General features: G+C 38.0%; 1 protein-coding gene across 1 annotated transcript in view; it reads right to left on the bottom strand.

Moving 5' to 3' along the window:
* Nucleotides 1–4,951: 4,951 nt before the first annotated feature.
* CELF4 (CUGBP Elav-like family member 4) overlaps nucleotides 4,952–13,215 on the bottom strand; it is a 1,014,616-nt gene continuing 1,006,352 nt past the window's right edge. Inside the window, exon 14 of the mRNA XM_040421161.1 lies at nucleotides 4,952–5,501. The gene's annotated coding sequence lies outside the window, so the exon portion shown is untranslated. The remainder of the gene's footprint in view (nucleotides 5,502–13,215) is intronic.

Below are 13,215 nucleotides of genomic sequence, written 5' to 3'. Positions count from 1 at the left end.
AAGCTCATGAAGATCATATCGCCTGTGGGAGAAGATCTATTTAGCTTTGATGAATTTTGAGCTTAAACGTCTTATACTATGGATGTTTTTTCAGGTGCTTAATGTGGAGTTTTCTAGGATACACCATATTCTTCACCTCTCGTTCACTTTCCAATATTCTAATACTGAGGAGAAATTACAAAATGTTTTGCCACAGTTATTTGAATATAGAAATTGATAGGATACTGCTGGGCAGAGGTACTCTCTTAGTAATGGGGGAGGCGGTACAGCATACTGCAGATAAAAGCATAAAACCACATATATGTATATCTACTGTATCTACTTGTTATCTATCTATCTATCTATCTATCTATCTATCTATCTATCTATCTATCTATCTAAACATTTGACCAAAAGGGCTGAGAGTAGTTTAAAGGGGTTTCCTTAGCTTTTGATACTGATGACTAGGCTTGACCGAATCAAGCTTCGGATCATAGATCCAAAGTTGTTTCATTAAAAAACTTAGTTAGTAATACTGTTTCCGTACAGCATTAAAACATATGGGCTTTGTGTAGGCAAACTTTGTCTTGGCCGAAGTTACAAAAGACTTTGGTAAATGACTATCTGCGTATTTAAAAACATTTTAAAATAGGAATCCAAAGTCGGCTTCAGTACCAACGTACTAAGCAGTACCAAAGCCAACTTCGCAATTCTATTTTAAAGGGATTCTGTCACCAGGATTAACGATATGGAGATATTTATATGTGCCCATTAGTCTTCATGCAGTGTTTCCAATCATCCCTCTGTTTATGACCTGTGTGCTTTATATTCTTATAAAAATCGATCTTATTCATATGTCAATCACCTCTGTCAGGAGCCCAAGAGGTTGTCCCACAATCTCCTGGAGCCCATCACCGCCCATCGATCCGGAGCCCAGCACCGCCTACTACTTTATATTCACTGCACTATCCTGATGTCATGTTATCTCTGCGCCTTAGTCTCGCGCAGGCGCAGTGGACACTGTAGTCTGCGCCCGTGCGGACTACTGGCATCGGCTTCCACTTGTCCACTGCACATGCGCGAGACTACGGCGCAGAGATAACATGACATCAGGATAGTGCAGTGAATATAAAGTAGTAGGCGGTGCTGGGCTCCGGATCGATGGGCAGTGATGGGCTCCAGAAGATCGCGGGACAACCTCTTGGGCTCCTGACAGAGGTGATTGACATATGAATAAGATCGATTTTTTATAAGAATATAAGGCACACGGGTCATAAACAGAGGGATCATTGTAAACACTGCATTAAGACTAATGGGCCCATATAAATATCTCCATATCGTTAATCCTGGTGACAGAATCCCTTTAAAATGTATTTAAATATGCGAATAGAAATGCCAAAGTCCTTCACCAAAGTCTTGCGTAACTTCGACTTATACGAAGTTTGCCAACACAGAGCCCATACGTTTTAATGCATTACCAAAGAAGTATTGTTAATGAATAGACTTCGGATCTATGATCCGAAGTTCGATTCCGTCAAGCCTACTGATCAGTGGGGGTCTGACACCCGGGTCCCCGCCGATCAGCTGTGAGCACAGCGGCCTTCTCCGTGCTTCCCAAGCACAGCACCATGCATTGTATAGTGGCTGTGCTTGGTATCGCACTCAGCCCCTTTAAAGTGAATGGGTCTGAGCACGATACCAAGCACAGTCGCTATACAATGTGCCGCGATGTGCTTGGTAAGCTGCGAGAAGGCCGCAGCACTCACAGGAGCCACTGCCTTCTCAAACAGCTGATTGACGGGGGTCCCGGGTGTCGGACCCCCACGATCAGATACTGATGACCTATCCTGTGGAAACCCCCTTTAATGTGCACTAGTGTATGGTATATACCTGCCATTGCCCAGATATACATCTATCTATATTAATATTTCCTACCTAGAAATACTCATTGTTGTCTTTGGTCCAGATAGAGAGCTAAGGGAAACATCCATTTATTTATTCATTTATTTTATATTTTTTGTTTGTTTAAAGGCCTAAATACGCATTAGTGGATTGTTAAGCGAATCCTAAACCTGACTGAGCTGAATGTGTACTGCATGTGTATAGGGGAACCAGGAGGAAGTCGGGAGAGACAGCTGTTTGTTCAGCCACAGCTATTGAATGGATATGGCCACCCTAACACTTTGGTTATGCCTGCAAACTTTGCAAAACCCGCTATTTCCCAGGTGCCCATTCATGGAAGAAACATTTTTGAACCTGTTTTGGCAGTGCCCCTTTGCATAGAATCAGTTGGATCTTATATCTGTCCTGTTTTTCAGTCTGCCTCTCATCTCCCTGCATGTGCTGTATAAAACATAAACAATTTGTTGCCCATGGGAACAGCTTTCATTTTTGCCAATAGCAAGCAATCACAGCACAGATTTCATTTTTCTACAGCAGTTCTCAATCTGCCTCTCCCTGCATGTTATCAGAAAATAGGCCCTTTGTGACTCAGATCTCCTTACATTTTGTGGATTGTAAACTCTTGCGGGCAGGGTCCTCTACCCCTCTGTACAACAGTTTCTTGTTTATTGTATTTTTATATTATGCATGTGCAACCCCCTCTTGATGTACAGCGCCATCAAATTAAAGGGGTATTCCCATCTGAGACAATGGGGGCATATCTCTAGGATATGTCCCCAATGTCTGATAGGTGCAGGTCCCACCACTGGGATCCGCACCTATATCAAGAACGGACCATGGAAGGTGATGGCTGGAGGACCCCGGGTTTCCCTGGTTTCCAGGCCACCACCATGTGCTCTCCCCTTAGCTGCGAATGGGAGCGCGCCGCACTTGCATGGCCACTGCTCCCATTAATTTCTATGGGACCGACGGAAATAGCCGAGCCAGTGTTCGGCCATTTTCGGTAGCCCCATATAAATGAATGGAGGACTGCTACTCATGTGCAGTGCGCCTTCCACCACCTTTCCCTCTCTGTTCTCGGTGTAGATGCAGGACCCGCACCTATCAGACATTTGGGGCATATCGTAGCGATATGCCCCCAATTGTTTGAGATGGGAATACCATAATGTACTATTTTATCCAAATCACATCACACAGTAAACAAATAGTATACAGAAAAACAGCCATAAAAAACTCTAGTCACAGATTTTTTTTTTAAACTGTGCTTTATTTAGGGCTAAGCTGAAAAGCGTCATTCAATAATTACAGAAGATTACAAGGAGTTTTTTTTTTTAAAGGTAATTGAGAGTGAAAAGAGCAGTTGGACGGAAATGCAGCTGCAGTACACACCTGTACTTACTAACAGCATGAATCAAAGGAAGAGAGAAAGACTAAGAATGGAAATTCCTTAGTGAGGGCAAGGAAAAAGAATTAGAAGGAAGCAAATTGAAGGAATATAAAAAAGGATCGGCCAGCATTCTAATGAACAAGTGGACGAATCACAGAGTTATTATCTCATTAATTACAATTAAGAGTTAACTAAATTTATTGTTCTTATTTTGTAAAACTACCCTCCCAATGCAAGACGGGCCACAAGATTGTATCGAGCTGTTAAAGGAAATAGCGAACTGGTAAGAACCCTTTAAGTATTCAGCGTGAGGGTGCTCCATGCCCATTATAAATTCAAGGCCTGACGGAAAGTTGACATAAACAAATAGAATGGAAAATAAAATTGTCGTGATCCATTGAAAGAGTTAATACTATAAGTGTGTATTTATATATATCTATATTTCTATATATTTGTAAAAAAAAGAAAAAGGAAAATTAAATATGATCATTGCACTCTTTTAGTTCAACTAAAAGGAGTGACAGCAATGCAAAATCAAATCCGAAAATTCACACCGTGGAAATAACTTAAATAAATATGATATATTTTAAAATATATGTGTTTTTAATAGTTCATTGACTTCTTTTGTGAATCTGAGATTTATTCTAACTCAACATTATTTTTTTTAAACTGCTCTAAAGTCAATTACCAAAGATAAATATCGTGCTTTTTCATTTAAATATTTTTTTTCCTTGTTTTTTTTCTCTATCATTACAATTAAAAGACCTACAAAATATGCAAATGTATTTACAGAAAAACAGAGCCAGCATCGTTTTTTTTTAAACATCCCCTGTTTTTCAAAATTCCTTGTAAACAGTTTCAGAAATTCTTTAAAGATTGTGTATATATATATATATTTTTTTTTACTGTTTTTTTTTTTAACATTAAGGTTCTAGGCTGTCTTTTGCCCTGAAGGTCTAGAACAAATATGGAAACTACTAAAGCAGAGGATGATGGGAAGGTTAGCAAATAGCAGGTTACAAAGATATGAAGCGATAGCTCTGTCATTCTTCAAGTTAAATTAACTGATAAAAAGACAATAGCTGTTGTATCTTGAATATTTCATTGCATCGTTTTACAATAGTCAAGTTTTATTTCTTAGGTGGAATGCTTGCAGTTAAGAGCTGCCATTACAGCCTCTCATATCCTCCTCAATACATTATGCAATTGGCAAAGAGTAGGAATTTATGCTTAGTCTAAACTCTACAAAAATTACAGTTCTACAACATCTTTCTTTTAGCCATAATGCTAACGTCTATATTTATTTTTTTTGCTTTTTTTCATATTTTTTTTTTGCTCTCTAATTTTTTGACTATTATATAGTTATCTTAAACTTTTCTGTTAAATCTGTACAACTATTAGGATTTTCAAGGGGGAAGGGAATAGTTAGAAGCATTTACAAACTTTTTTTTTTTTTCCACTACCATCTTTCTAATGCATTTTTATTTTTATTTTTTTCATTTTATTCTTTTTTTTTTTTCTTTGCTTTTTTAAATAGCTATCCTCTATTTAATCTCTACATACTTATCCTTTCATAATATACAGAAAACCATAGGAAATTTTCATAATTGAATTAATGTAACCAAAGAACCTTCTATAGTATCAAATAACTATTATCTTGCCATTTTTTTTTTAAAAGCGTGTAAGCATTTTTGTACATATTTCATATAATTGCTCTCATACTGTTTTAAGAACAGCCGAGAAGTAGGAAGTTAACTCCATATTTTACATACAGCTACAAGTCTGCGATAAAAAGTTTGGTCCTTTGGTCCCTAAATAGCTAAGGAATGACGGATACGGATGCTTCTTGTAACAGTTGCTATGGGGATACCATGGCAACATAACTCGTGGTGAAAAACAGGCACTCCTTGTCAGATTTCAGGTTTCCTGTTAGAAGAAAAAGCCTGTTGTTTTTTTTTTTTTTTTGTGTCATATTGTCATTGTCTATTCGGAAATTCCGATTAATCTTGATCCTGTTTGATGTTTCCAACTTAAGTTCCCGTCCACGTAAGCAGAACGCAATACTTTCATTGAAGAAATATTACAGTCTAAACAATCAAAGAAGAAAAGTCTGTTGTCTTCAGCATGATTGGTACTTTGCTGATATGTCAAAGTTGTGATCCAGCGCTTCTCAATCATATATATTTATAGACGTTTGTTGTATTGTTATAATACGGCCCATTCAATTCCTGCCCTAAAATAAGGAAAAAAAGACATACATGTGAGTTTAGGGATAAATTGATAAATTATAACAATAAATCACTAAGATAACACAATAAAAATCCTTAGGGTGGACCCTTTTTTTTTTTTAAACATCATGTTTTCATATTATACCAAAAATTTGAATACAATCCATTTTTTGTATAATTTTTTGAAATTTATTATTAGCAAAAAACACTTTGTTGGGGTTTTTGGTGGCTTGTCATTGAATTATTTTACAGCTATAAAATACTTTTGAAATTTCCAACAATAAAAAATTCTATTGCTACAAATTGATTTACCTCTTTTACTCCAGTGACCACCAATGTTTATGACACATATCAACTGCTTGTTTTAAGGCTTTTCAGCTCTAGGAAGTGACACATTCTATCTCTCACCAACAAAAGAAGAGAAATTGTATTTCGGAGCTCAAAATCCAATGGATTAATGTCTACATGATAAGTGTGTTATATTATTAACAGTCAGTAAATGTCCATGTGCTAATTAGTTATGTAACAACTTAATTATCATTTTTATATATGGTGATATATTTTGAACTATAACATTATTAAACTACTAAGTAATAACTACAAAAAAATGGGATTGGCCATTTCCTAATAATGCGTTATTATTGCAGTAGGAGAATACTGGACCCAAGAAGCTCAGTTTGAAAGTTTTTATTCAAGGAAGTGCATTGTACAGTATAAATACCCAATAAAGAAAAAAATCACAGGTGGTGAAGGAAAATATTTTTAGAATTTTTGACCTCCAATTTTTTCTGCTCTCCCCCACTAAATATCAAATAGAAGGGTTTTCCAAGTGTTTAAAAGGGTTGTGCAACGCAAGAATATTGATGACCTATCCTCAGGATATTCTAAGTGGTAGCGACACCTGAGTGAGCGGCGTTGCTTCCGCTTCTGTTGTCATCTTGCTAGTAGAGTTGGAGTAGTGTAATTACAACTGCTCGTCCCATTCATTCACAGTGTCTGATCGTTGGCAGTCTGGCACCCCTGCTGTTTAGCTGTTTGAAGAAGCCACGGCGCTTCGGTGAGCACTACGGCCTCCTCGCAGCTTCCCAAGCACAGGGGTATCCATTGTATAGCGGCTGTGCTTGGTATCGCAGTTCAGCCGCAATTACTGGAGGCACCAAGTTACCGATGAACATGACGTTACTGCCCTAGGAAGCTTCAAATATCTGATCGGCGGGGGTCTTGGACATCACTATAAGACACTTGGAAAACCCATTTAAACCACCAAAAAAATAAAGAAAAATAATAGTATACACAAAAAGTATATATCTGTCTAAATTTATGAGAAAATTTTAGGTCTTCAAAATTTAAGTGTTAAAATTATTGATTTTTTTTTTCATATGGTGTAATCATTATCAGGCTAAGCTTGGCATTTTAGCCGGATTCCTAATCATTGAGGATTAGCTCATGAAACCCTTATCTCTTGCTCACAAGCTGGTTCTTCCTGAGCACTCTTTGATTTATTACATCAAGAAACTGGAGCTGAGAGGATCCACTCTGGTAGGTTTGTCATGCGAATGTCAATTCATGCTGGCAGGTTTTCAACACTGTTGCTTCAACAGACAGCGAACCATACGCAGCAGGTAAACAATTACAACACCAAAAAAAGAAAGAAAGAAAGGAAACAAAGAAGTGCTAGTCATGGACCCTTTTTCACTTGCAATATAACAAATATATTAAATTTTATTTTTTTATTTTGTCAAATAATTTTATTTAAAGATTCAGTCCCTTTTTTTTAAAGTTCTGTCTAAATCCATCATCTATAAATTCACGATATATAAAGTTATATACTATACAATGACTATTCCAAGGGCACCATCCCATAATTATATGATTCCGGAGGCTTGTCCAGGATCAAAATACATGGCTGATTCTTTAATAATCAACATCACACCTGTCTACATATTACTCATAGTATGGAAGCTCAGCCCCATTCACTTCAATGAGCCAGAGCTGCAATACCAGGCGCAACCTGTGGAAAGGAATGGCACTGTTTACGGTTTATCTAATCCTGTATCATCATTACAAATTATCAACTATCAATAGGATAGGTACAACTTAAGCAGGGTACTAGCTGTCCTTAAAGAGACCAGCCCAGTGTGTAGACTTACTGGAAGTGCTCCATGGGAAAATAAGGTATCTTCCAGGAAAGAAAACCATCTCGCTATTGCCACCTTGTGGAAGTGGCTCCCAACTTTTTAAGAAGTCTTGAACTATGGCAAGGGAAAAAGCCTAGCCAAATATCTATCCATAGAAGGCTGTTTCTGAGCGCTTGCCCCTAATCACTACAGAGTTGGAGTCTAGCTGGATGGTTGTGATTAGGGATGAGCGAATCGACTTCGGATGAAACATCCAAAGTCAATTTGCATAAAACATTGTTTCAATACTGTACAGAGTGTACAGTATTAGAATGTATTGGCTTCAATGAGCAGAAGTTATTACTTCACGACACTTTGCGTAATAACTTCATAAATTGATTTCTACTGTCAAAAAACATTTCTCGAAATCGAATTGAACTCGATGTTTCATCTGAAGTCGATTTGCTCATCCCTACTTGTGATGCCTTGGATGCACCTTAAGCAGTATACTGCCTCTCCTTAGAAATACCAATCCTGTATGAAGGCTTAGTGGCAATGCTTTATGGTAAAAATAATATGCGAAGAGGCCAGAATTCTACTCCATACTGCTGACGGGCAAGCACCCCGAAACAGCTGTCTATGTATGGATATTTGGCTTGGCTACTTCACTTATCTTATTCCAAGGCTTGTTAAAAAGTTGGATTTTGACTCATAGGGAGCCACTTACACGAGTTGGCACTAGCAAGATGGTTCTCTGTATTGTAGGATAGGTGATAAGTACTGTATGTGTTTGGTTGGGGTTTGACTGCTGGGACTCCCAATAATTACAAGAACTGGGGTCCCTGAGTTCTCCAAATCAATGGAGCAGTGGTCACATTCCATTCAACTCTACGGGACTGCTGAAGATAATCAAGTACATTAATCGGCAGTCCAATCTCCAGCAGTCCTATAAAGATGAGTGGATGCCAGTTCGGATGCATGATTATCTCTCCATTCACTTTAGGGGACTTAGAGATCCCCCTTCCTGTCGTTCGCAGCGGTGACCTGTACAAGGTTGATTCCACTTCACCCTTACTCCAAAGAATGACTGATTATCCGGATCAAAGGAATAATTATTTTTTACATTTCTTGTATTTTTTTTTAAAGAAAACACAAGTGTCTTAGGCTACTTTCACACTTGCGTTGTTAATTCCGGTATTGAAGATCGGGCAGAGGATCTCAATACCGGAATTAAACGGATCAGTTTTGTTTGCACATTAGGATGCAGCCGTTCTGTTAGGATGCGGTTGTGTGAAATCAAAACGGAAAAAAACGGATCCGTCACTAAATACATTGAAAGTCAATGGGTGGCGGATAGTTTTTTTAGGCTCCTAAAAAAATGGATAAGTCACCATTGACTTACACTGTTTTCAGTGATGGATCCGTTTTTATGACTGGACACAAAACCGCAGCTTGCAGCGGTTTTGTGTCCGGTCACAAAACGGAATGCTGCCAGGACGGAAGACATCCTGATGCATCCTGAACGGATCTCTTTCCATTCAGAATGCATGAGGACTAAACGAAAAAATTTTTTTTCTGGTATTGGGATCCTCTGCCGGATCTTAATACCGGAAAACAACAACGCAAGTGTAAAAACTTGCCTTAGGCCTCCTGTACACATGAAAGTTGTGTGCTTAGAGCATGTGTGCGAGCTCATGGTGATCCTAAGGTTTAATATTACACTCTGCTATACAGAACTGTAGCCACTCTATGTACCTCAATATTATATTGGATTCTCTGAAAACAATGCTTCTCCGTAACATAACATGCAATGGAACATGCAAATGATTTTTTTTCTGATTGGCGTCGTATGAATTTGTATGAAAAAAAAAATTCCATATAAATTTAGAGGATCACGGTGAGTTACAGGTCTTATTTTTGTCGATGAAAGTGAGGGACTGTGTCTTTAAACAAAAAAATCACAGTTTAAAAAAATAACCTAATATGTATCCAAACTGAAAAAAGACACATTTCTAGAATTTCTCTAAATTAAATTATAATTAAAAAAAAATAAAAAATTCTGAAGTCAATTAGAAAAAGGCCCCACATTTCTGCAATTATATAAAAGGATAAGAAGGCACAATAGCACCAAGTGCAAAAGAACCATCCACAACATATTTTATCCTTTGTGATTGTATAAAAAACAGTTCACATAAAGCTTATACAAAGATATATATCACTATTTTCTGTCTAATTTACCATTTTACATGACACCAAATAAGCAGATATAAAAGCAAGGCTGGACAAGGAAATCAGGGCACAAAATACCTCCACAAGCACCAATTAACAGAGTGAGTACAGCAAAGTAAAAGTCAGGACGGCACAAAAAAACTAAAAAAGTTACATGTGATCATGACTGGTCAAATATGAACTGATACAACAAGCACAGCACCTCCACAAAACAGTGTGTCATGCAGCCAGTTTATCAGCTTTTTTTTACATGACGCCATCATTTCACATTTTCTACTTATCGTTGATTGAACTTACGGATTGGGGGGGCTCTTTTCTTCACTCTCACGTCATTACGTTAACTTTTTCGGCACAACACCATTTGTTGTGTCTGGTTAGGTTGGGATTGAGTTGAATGACAAAAGAAGAAAATAGTTTTGTTTTTTAGGTGCATTTTTGGGTTGGGTTTAGTTTCTTTGGTCTTTGGAAAAGAGGAGGAAGGTGGAGGGGAGAGATATATAGGTAGCAAGCATAGGTAACTTAGGCCGCTGCAATGACGGCAGGTGACAAAAACAATGTTGAAATAAATTTTTGAAGAAAAAAAAAAGGGTCACAAATGAGAGACGATTAGATATGATGAGAGCAACATAAAAAAGGAAGACATCGTATGTAGTAGACATGCACTTAAAGGGGTTGTCCGAGTTTTATAAAAACTTGGGCAACTCCTGTAAGTCGCCTAAAACAACAAATAAATTTATACTTGTCTGTTTTATCCACTGCTGCCCTCATGGTCCTCAGCAGGTGAGTATTCATTCATTTGTTATTTTTGGCCGTTTACAAGGGTTACCTGAGTTTTTATATAACTTGGACAATCCCTTAAATGAATGACAGTACACACATTGAAAATTGGATCAGCATTTCCAGCCAGGCATTTAAGATACCTTATGGAGGTCTACATGCACTGTATTGGCACTATGGAGAGTGCCTATTGTATGGTATATGCTACAAGTATGGATATTAAAAACACAAAAATATTGCACTGGTATGGACTGCTATACACAGCACAAAGTCCTATAGACCCACAGAGTTAGGACACTTCTTTTCAAGCAAATAAATTACTATGCCTGGCCTTTAAGTGACACTCACTTCAGGAATCGTGTTGGCACATTTTATTATACTTTAACCCAGTCTCCTGAATGTAAGGGGCAGGAAGATCAATGGGACAGCATGGTCATGTTTCTGCCATTTGATGCAAAGGACTGTAGATGGAGAAGGAGGGGACTGGAGTTCTACTTTAAAATTTCAACAAAATGGCCTTCTTTTTTTAGATTTAAAGGAATTGTCCAGGATTGATGGTTTAGCCTCACGTGAGCATTTAAGTCAACGGGAGCAGCGATCCAGTAATAAACTTTATCTGCTTTATAATGGATGGCGCTGTGTAGTTTCGGCACCTACTTGCTGCGTAGGAGCTACATCAAAACAGCTGATTGGTGGAGTACAGGTGCCTATCCTCTGCTAATCACATATTGATGACCTATTCTGAGAATAGGACATCAATATAATAATCCTGGATATCCCCTTTAAGAATGTTCTAATAAGTACATCATGCTCTATAAAGGGATAATGTTCTTCAATTACGGTAACTTAAACTTTGACTCTCCTGAATTTGAATAAAAAACAACTCTCTAGAGAGACTCTGCTATTTTAAAGCCATCTTAGAATTTAGGTGATTTGCTATTGATTTCATATACTGTGCAACTTATAACAGGATTGGTCAAAGCCATCACTCAAGTTCTGGTCTTTAGACTCATTCATTCACAAATTTCCTGCCAGGAAGGTGAAATGAAATCTAAAATGCGAACTGAAAAAGAGTTGACTGATTATTTTGGAAGAAAAAAAATCTAAGAAGAAAAAGGTCTGCTGGACACCTAACAACCCATAATACAGTGTTGGGTCTTGCCAATCATCTCCTTCTGCCTAGGACCAGACATGTATGAGCGCGACATCTGAGGGGTACAACGATGGGGAGAGGCGCTAGCGCAGCTTCCTGTCACTGCACCTGCTAATTCATCACAAACCAAATTTTTTTTTTTTATTCGGCTGAGCAGCCGAATCGAATTTTCTAAAACTTCGCTCATCTCTTGTCTTCATGTAAGGCAAGTAATGTGTAGCTAACAGAACAGCAATAAAAGACGGGATTAGCGCCATCAACAATGGAGAGAAATAATTTGCCATTAACAGTTTTTTTTCTGCCAGCATTTGAGCACATTTTATTCTCCAACACTTTTCATTATTACAAAGTCTTTCTTGTTGGATCTAATGTTCAGTAATAGAGAGAGCCAAGGTTTGACAGTGTTGCTTGTGTGTCATGCTGTGATTGTTATTGTGTCTTCTTCCCTCTTTGTAGGCACATCTCTATAATTCTGCAGTCACAGCAGAGTCCAGTGGACAAACACACTGCACCGCATTCCCTTCATCTCAAATCTTACGGATCTAATTGAGGCCATTGTGTTTCTTTATACCCTCCAAGACCCTGGCGTCATCTTTGAGGTTAGGAGTTTACATCACCCCATGACCTGTTGGAGATCAAGAGAGCTTCTTGGCGTTGAAGCGTCGTCTCGGATGGGATAGAAGGGGCAAGTATGAAACAAATTGCTGTGTGATAAATACGAAATGTTGAAAAAAAGATTTCAAAGCCATAATTGACAAGGGAGTTTGATATTTTTTTATTCTAGAAATAGCATTTTCACAGGTTAAGGGGTTCGACCTGTTGAGTCTGAAATATAACCAAGACAAGGGTCTACGAATTACCTCACATAAGTGCTTTTGATGTGGAGGTTATTAGGTGATGTGAAATCGAGCATCAGTGTGAGGAAGAAGGTTTGCAGAGTATTAAAAAAAAAGAAGAAATTGTACTTTTAGGGCACAAAATCTATTTCTAAATCTTTATACACGTCACTGTCATACCAATTGGAATAGCAAAATAAGTCGGGAAATGTTGGATAGTAATAGAAATAATAAAAATTATACACTCACCTAAAGAATTATTAGGAACACCATACTAATACGGTGTTGGACCCCCTTTTGCCTTCAGAACTGCCTTTATTCTACGTGGCATTGATTCAACAAGGTGCTGATAGCATTCTTTAGAAATGTTGGCCCATATTGATAGGATAGCATCTTGCAGTTGATGGAGATTTGAGGGATGCACATCCAGGGCACGAAGCTCCCGTTCCATCACATCCCAAAGATGCTCTATTGGGTTGAGATCTGGTGACTGTGGGGGCCATTTTAGTACAGTGAACTCATTGTCATGTTCAAGAAACCAATTTGAAATGATTCGAGCTTTGTGACATGGTGCATTATCCTGCTGGAAGTAGCCATCAGAGGATGG

The sequence above is a fragment of the Bufo bufo genome, chromosome 2 (assembly GCF_905171765.1).
Source record: "Bufo bufo chromosome 2, aBufBuf1.1, whole genome shotgun sequence".
Taxonomy (NCBI): Eukaryota; Metazoa; Chordata; class Amphibia; order Anura; family Bufonidae; genus Bufo; species Bufo bufo.
Note: the sequence above shows the minus strand (reverse complement) of the source record. Positions and strands in the feature narration are given on the sequence as shown.